This window comes from Triturus cristatus, chromosome 10 (genome assembly GCF_964204655.1).
Source record: "Triturus cristatus chromosome 10, aTriCri1.1, whole genome shotgun sequence".
NCBI classification, from domain to species: Eukaryota; Metazoa; Chordata; class Amphibia; order Caudata; family Salamandridae; genus Triturus; species Triturus cristatus.
This window is the reverse complement of record NC_140593.1, coordinates 762,723,664-762,730,415: the sequence shown is the minus strand read 5'-3', so window position 1 is coordinate 762,730,415 and position 6,752 is coordinate 762,723,664. Positions and strand designations below refer to the sequence as shown.

The window sequence follows — 6,752 nt, the reverse complement described above, 5'->3', positions numbered from 1 at the left end:
AATGTATCTTGCACGAAGGGAATAGCATACACGTGAGGAATAAACTGAAATAAACAGCAAAACATGAGTAAAAACGGACGCATTAAGCCATTCATAAAAAATATATAAAATGTATTGTTGTTCATAGATAAGGCCCTACGTTGTATCTTGGGCTAGTCACAAAGCGAAAATCAATTGTATCCTTAGACAAGGGAAATGACAGAAGTGTGAGGCATGCATGTCTATACTGGGTCCCAGAAAGATGTTTTGAATATACTTAATAGTCAACTTAAAGGCAAGGGAAGGCTACTAAATACTGCACCTCATCACTGTGCCCCAAGGGATATGTTCATTCAGCCCAACCAGATGTGTAGACTTGCGATAGATCCATCGCTGTTCTTTTTCAAATAATAAATTCGGTAAATTGAGCCCTGTTTTAATGTGCTCAATAATTGTCCAATGTAGATCGTCCGAAGTGTGATTACAACGCATAAAGTGTTCAGTCAATTTGGTTGTATGTTTTTTACAGCGGATATTACTCTGATGTTCACAGATCCGCGGTTTAACCTTGCGAGTGGTCATACCTACATATTTCAGATCGCAAGGACAAGTTATCAAGTACACCACATCAGTGGTGTTACAATTTGTATGACCACGTTGTGTCCATATTTTGCCATTTTCCAAATTCAGTGTCTTGGAAGGCGAAGTAAGATGGCAGACACTACATGAACCACACGGAAAGTGCCCCAAAACAGGTGGTAATCCCCAAGCATTTAGGACAGAGGTCTCTTCAAGGCTGTTGGTACTTCTAGGTCTAGTGTGGATCAAGGAATCTCTAATACTTTTTGCCTTTTTAAACGAAAACAGCGGCTTCTCCCATTTGATGTTATTACTTTCGAGAATCCTCCAGTGTTTCTTAATAGAATTGGAGATAGCATTTGATGCAACGTTGTATGTGGATAACCTCTATTCCTCAATTTTTGATCAATACATGTGATCCAAATTTGAGGTTTACCCACTCTTACAACAGGGATGAGATGGTGTTTTTGGATGTGGTAGTTACCAAGACAGAAGGGATGTTATTGACAAAGACTTACTATAAACCCACAGCTAAAAACAATCTTTTGACCTTTTCTAGCTTTCATCCAAGACCATTACGAGAAAACCTCCCGTCTGGGCAATTTTTGCGCATTCGACGCAATTGTAGTAAGGTCGAGGACTTTCGGACACAGTCCAAAGAGTTGACGCAAAAATTGAGGCATAGAGGTTATCCTGAAAGAATTTTGAGGGATAGCTGCAAGAGGGCTAGGAATCAACCCAAGGAGGCTCCCTTGGAGAATTCTTGTAAGCAAGTGGCAGAGATTCCACTTACTTGTGTTACCACATACAACGTCGCATCAAATGCTATCTCCAATTCTATTAAGAAACACTGGAGGATTCTCGAAAGTAATAACATCAAATGGGAGAAGCCGCTGTTTTCATTTAAAAAGGCAAAACGTATTAGAGATTCCTTGGTCCACACTAGACCTAGAAGTACCAACAGCCTTGAAGAGACCTCTGTCCTAAATGCTTGGGGATTACCACCTGTTTTGGGGATCTTTCCGTGTGGTTCATGTAGTGTCTACCATCTTACTTCGACTACCAAGACACTGAATTGGAAAATGGCAAAATATGGACACAACATGGTCATACGAATTGTAACACCACTGATGTGGTGTACTTGATCACTTGTCCTTGCGATCTGAAAAATGTAGGAATGACCACTCGTAAAGGTTAAACAGCGGATCTGTGAACATCGTAGTAATATCCGGTGTAAAAAACATACAACCAAATTGACTGAACACTTTTTGCGTTGTAATCACAATTCGGAGGATCTACATTGGACAATTATTGAGCACATTAAAACAGGGCTCAATTTACTGAATTTATTATTTGAAAAAGAACAGCGATGGATCTGTCGCATGTCTATACATCTGGTTGGGCTGAATGAAAATATCCCTTGGGGCACAGTGATGAGGCGCAGTATTTAGTAGCTTTCCCTTGCCTTTAAGTTGACTATTAAGTATATTCAGAACATCTTTCTGGGACCCATTATAGACATGCATGCCTCACACTTCTGTCATTTCCCTTGTCTAAGGATACAATTGATTTTCGCTTTGTGACTAGTCCAAGATACAACGTAGGGCCTTATCTATGAACAACAATACATTTTATATATTTTTTATGAATAGCTTAATGCGTCAGTTTTTACTCATGTTTTGCTGTTTATTTTAGTTTATTCCTCACGTGTATGCTATTCCCTTCGTGCAAGATACTTTCATCTGGTCTGCGCTTGTATACGGGTTTCAATAAAGTTTTGAAAAAAGCTGTTACTCTCTCCGTTATGGGCTAAAGGTTGGTATTCTAGTCTTTTCCCATTGCAAGCAAAGCCCTGTTTTGTAACGATGTACACGTGACCATTGCTGGTCATGTGACGTGCGGAACCGTTGGCTCAGTGCGAGCGAGTTTTCCCGCCATTCCTATTCTTTCTATTTATTCACGGACACGCCTTGGTCTCACCGTCTCCGGGCTCGGTGGGCTTTTTAGGTGCTTTGCTTGGCGGTGGACTCAGAAGAAGTAAGTACCGTTCGTTATTGAGATCAGTTTTAACAGCGGTACGTTCTGGGTGCTTGAGGAACGGGGTCTTCTACTCTCATTGATTATCCCCGATTCACTTCTCATTTTAGCTGTTCTGGAGTCCCGCCACCCACCGTTTGCCCAAGAAGTGGGATTATTCTTTCTCAAACGTAAGCCCCGTTTTACTCCTTTTCTCTTATTCCTTTGAAAGTGCGCACTACTTTTGCAAAGTGTGTTTACTTTATTGTTGGTTTGGCTAGTTAAAGCAATATTGGTAGTCAAGTCCTTGTAATCATTTTCAACAGTTTTCATTAAATATAATACTGATAAACTGTGGTATCGAGTAAATTTACTTGTTTTCTGTCATCATTCAGAAGATTAGTATACAGAATTTTGGTTTCTCTTCTGATTTTGTCTAGTTCGGGCACACACGTAATAATGTCAGTTTGTATGCCTGAATAATGAGCTTATCATTGACTTGAATATTTGACTGTGACATTTCATTCATTTTTCACGAAGTAATTGAACATACTGCTAAATGGTGTGCAAATACATATTTTTTTGCCCCCTGACATGTATGTTTCTTTACAGACATTTTATGGCTTTTGGGAAGTGCTCGAAGGCCTCTTCAAAACCGTGAGTTTATTCGGTTCTTTTGCACCTGAGGTTAGGGTAAGCCTTAGCGAGCTTATACCGCCAAGGTGCTTTTTTGTAGGTCCTGAAGAAAGCTTTGTGTAATCACGCCTAGATGCTGAAACATGTCGGCCAATACATAGGATGTACCTGAGTAATTCACATCAGTGATTGACATCCGTTGTTTTCACTTGTTTTTATTCTGTGCCAGGTTCGCCGCCATTAAAAGTGTTTGGACGAATCCTGTGTACATTTTAACCAGCACTAATTTTTTCTATTTTTTTGCACTTATCACACATAAAAATCCCTTCTTGTTTGATATTTGCGCTCCGCTATAAGTAAGCGTTGAAGCACATCAGAGGTGCAGTAGGCATCTCTGGTGGAACCCTATGATGAAGCATGTCACCAACCAGGTTGGTGAGTGAGGGTTCTTTATCCAAACTTGATTGATTTGTCCTTGGCACATTGTTATACACATTGACTTTTTTGTATACATTTACATTTCTTCTATATGAATTTTTGTACTCGCACACTCTTTTTCGTTGTTTATTTACTGTTTAGGGGGATCAAGAGTGTGTCTCTACCCTCTCTCTCCTGTTGTTTTTTGATAATATTCTATACAAGCCATAGTTGCTGCTTATTCATCTTATGCAACTAACAACCATTGGCAAAGCCAATAGTCCTGACCTGTAGGTATGACGTTACTTGTTGTATCATATACCTGCATGCAATGACAGAAACAGCAAAATACAAGTCAGGCGGCACACTATGCTAACCACAGATTTTTAACGTACTGTTTTTAAGCCACGCCCTCAATTACATTGGCCACGCCCCTTTGAGAGACCCCCTAGTTTTTTCATCCCACTTAAAGCCCTGGGTCAGAGGCTCCTGTAAAAATACCAACTCACAAATGTAAAAAACGAAATGCCACCCCGAACCAGGGATCTATATGTAACAGGCAGGTGTTCCTTTCCTAGTTCTGATGAGAGTAAATGACGCCGTCAAGGCGAAGATAACAAGCATTGGCATAGCCAATAGGTCTCGCCTTTGTGACCTTATAAGTGTTTACAATGAACAACAAGATGCCAATGCTAGTCCCTCTTATATACCTTATTTCAAATAAATCACTAAGAAACAAAACAAAGGACCTGTTGGATTTCAGACCTTTTGAGTGTTTTGTATATGTTCCAAACTTGTAGAATTGTGGATAATCTCTTTGAAATTCATTCACCTTGGGTCTTTTGTTTTTTAGTTTTGCTTTTTTTAATCATTGTAAAATTAGCAGTTTTGTATATGGTGAGGGAGTGCATGAATGATTGGTGTGTGGCTGTCAGATTAAACGTGTACAAGTGTGATTACTGGGTGTGAATTTAATTAGGGATTGTGTTCCAACGCATGAGTGTGAGTATGAAAGAATTGTGTATTAATGAAAGATGGGAGCTATGTGATATGTAAAAAGAGTATAAGGATCTTTGAATAGATTATTAATTGATTTTGTTGTTCAAATAAATTTTGATTTATTCATTAATTGAAAAAGAAAAAAACTGTATTGGTCACTTTGTTTTGTTTCTTAGTGATTTATTTGAAATAAGGTATAGAAGAGAGACTTGCATTGGCATCTTGTTGCTTATTGTTCAATTTGTGGCTCTGCCTTGCTGTTTAGGAGCCCAAACCCTGGTCGTTTCTACTTATAAATGTTTAGCCATGCAACGGTTAATGTTGTTGCACCGAGGATATTGTGCTGCATAGCTAAATACTTATAAGGTCCCAAAAGCGAGACCTATTGGCTATGCCAATGCTTGTTGATTTTTGTATGTGTGCTGCATTCTGCATCACACATAGAACAAGAAAAACACCATTAATGATTGTTTATGTGCAGGAAGATGTTTCTTCCTGCACATAAACAACCATTAAATAATGACGATTTGCTACTTCTATGTGCGCTGCATTCTGCAGCACGCTTAAAAGTTACAAATAGCCATTATGGATTGTTTATGTGCAGAAATGGGACACATTCCTGCACATTAACAATCAAGGATGCCTGCCTTAGCACTAGGCAACTCATTTTAGTGCCAGCATGAGGGAAAACACAGGGCTGCCCTGTATTGTAGTAAATATAGCACATTCCTGCGTTTTGGAAATGTCGGAGCACGGCACTGCCAAATTTAGCGCAGCTCTGCGCTCCGACATTTTGTTGTAAATATGTCCCTCTGTATCTCACATTTGCATATTTTTTCGATCCCTGCCTTTTCCCTGTTTTCTGTACTTCTTTCACTCTTTGTCACTCCCTTTAGTGATTTTCTGTCTTTTGCACTGGATCAAAGTTTGTTGAGTTAAAATAAGTGCCGGTCTCAAAAGATGAGTACCGGTGGGCACCGCCTCCAAATCAATCAGCACAATTTTCAGCCTTTTGTGTTAAGGAATGAAGCAATCAGTGTTTACCCCATAGAATATTTAATTATCGGAACAGAATGTGAAGCAAACCGATTTCATTATATTTCTGCTGTTTTATTTTCAAAAGTAGGGTGACCATTTGACTCCATTTCACAAGTGCGTGAATGATTCTTAAGTAATATGTGTCATATATGTAGAGAAATGGGGCCACAATCAATTTATTCTTAATGCACAAGATTTTCTGATATATGGTAAACTGGCCTTGCTCCATTTCTCATAAAACCAGCTGCCCAATGATCCAGGTTTCTACATAATTCAATGTTACCAAGGACGAGATAGTCTACCACTGGGATTTTCTTTAATATAATGCATTCTGGGACTTGTAGGACTTTTTTTTACTTCAGTTATAGCAATTGAGCAAGGACAACTAAAAACAATAATTTGCAAAAGACAGCCATGGACATGTGTGGTAAGGTTTGTGCCAGTGTGAAATTTCTGAATCATTTCTTTAAACTATTTAGTTAGTCACCGATGTATATATTAAAGGCCAAGCTGCTACGATAGCCATAAAGGGGCCGTATTAATTCAAAGACCATTCCCACCCCATCGACCCTGCAGTGTTCACGAGTACGAATGTCACCATTTGATCAGAAGGGATCATTTAATAAGTTTGAACTTCTTTTATAAAATCCAACATTGAGGCTCGGACGGGGTTCGAACCCGTGATCTTCGGTTTACGAGACCGACGCCTTACCACTTGGCCACCGAGCCACGACGTACATATTGCATGCTGGGCAGTGTGTGATAATGTCAGTTCGGATTCAACCAACGCGTTCCTTTTCGATTTACTTGTATTACTTCTATATTTGTTGTTGGCGTTTTTTTAGGCGACCCTTGTTAACTGATTTACTGAAAGCCAGAGCACGCGATTGCTGGCTTTACAGTTGTTGTTTTATAACTCGGCTTCCGGTCTCTCTCAGGCTCGCGTGCAGTCAAAAGAATTGCTTTTGGTGCGCGTGCGCCTGTCTTTCTAAAACCGTCTTTGCTCTCTAAGTGGAGACATAAACTGGTAGCTGCTATGTTCTAGGCTCCGGTAGGCACGTGTCTAAATCAAACTGGTGTACCTCACG

At 39.6% G+C, this 6,752-nt stretch overlaps 1 non-coding gene across 1 annotated transcript; it reads right to left on the bottom strand.

The window, feature by feature from the left end:
- Positions 1-6,321: 6,321 nt before the first annotated feature.
- Positions 6,322-6,393, bottom strand: TRNAT-CGU (transfer RNA threonine (anticodon CGU)). Its single transcript has one exon. It is a non-coding gene; the product is annotated as a tRNA-Thr (tRNA).
- Positions 6,394-6,752: the final 359 nt, after the last annotated feature.